Here is a 791-nt window from a genome sequence, read left to right as displayed (position 1 = left end):
CTACATTTTTCGTATGAAGTATTCGTATAACGCAAAGAGGTAAAGAAAGACTGAAAACAGAATTTCATTTAATGGTAAAATACATCGCTCTTCTTTTTAAACCTAGAATAATACGCACATCATGAAAATCATGTTCTTCAGTGCTATTCAAACAAGTTGTTGTTTATGGTAATGTGTCAGAAAAAAAATGCACATACAGTTTAATAAATGTCGAGTACTTATCATGCCATTCTTATATAACATCACTATGTACAGATGTACTTGCGTATATCAGCATATGGAATTACAGACGGACATAATGTATTTTGCATGTTAATTTTACTTAGCGCATTTGTATCATATACACCAATATAACTTGACAAATTAGAGTGCTACATTTTTTTCCGAATATCTTGTACGTTCATTTCTTTGCTGAACAATACTAATCATTATTCAGGAAAACAGTCGATCTCATGTGAATCATATGTCATATTTGTGTTTATGTTCATATTGCTTATACGGGGTGCTGGATAATTGGCACTGGAGCAGTCCTATCCGCCGAGCATGTCAGCAGAAAACCTAATGCCTTTCATACTATCACAGGTAATAACATTTATCATAGTATAAAAAAACAAGGTGAAGTGATAAAACATGTATCGTGTATTTGGTACCTATTAGGAGATGGATTAACACCTGTCAGTAGGACAGTCAGTACCCCCTGGGCCACCATTCTGCGACTTGGGGTCCCGCTTGCTCTCTTCGGAGAGGAGCGCAAACACCTCCTCGGGGATTGCGAATGTTGGGAGACTCGC

The 791-nt window shown here is 36.8% G+C and overlaps 1 pseudogene; it reads right to left on the bottom strand.

Moving 5' to 3' along the window:
- Positions 1-55: 55 nt before the first annotated feature.
- The window catches only part of LOC119592583, a 12,271-nt pseudogene continuing 11,535 nt past the window's right edge, over positions 56-791 (bottom strand).

The sequence above is a fragment of the Penaeus monodon genome, chromosome 30 (genome assembly GCF_015228065.2).
Source record: "Penaeus monodon isolate SGIC_2016 chromosome 30, NSTDA_Pmon_1, whole genome shotgun sequence".
Lineage (NCBI taxonomy): Eukaryota > Metazoa > Arthropoda > Malacostraca > Decapoda > Penaeidae > Penaeus > Penaeus monodon.
The sequence above is the reverse complement of the archived record's forward strand: the minus strand, read 5'-3'. Positions and strand labels throughout refer to the sequence as shown.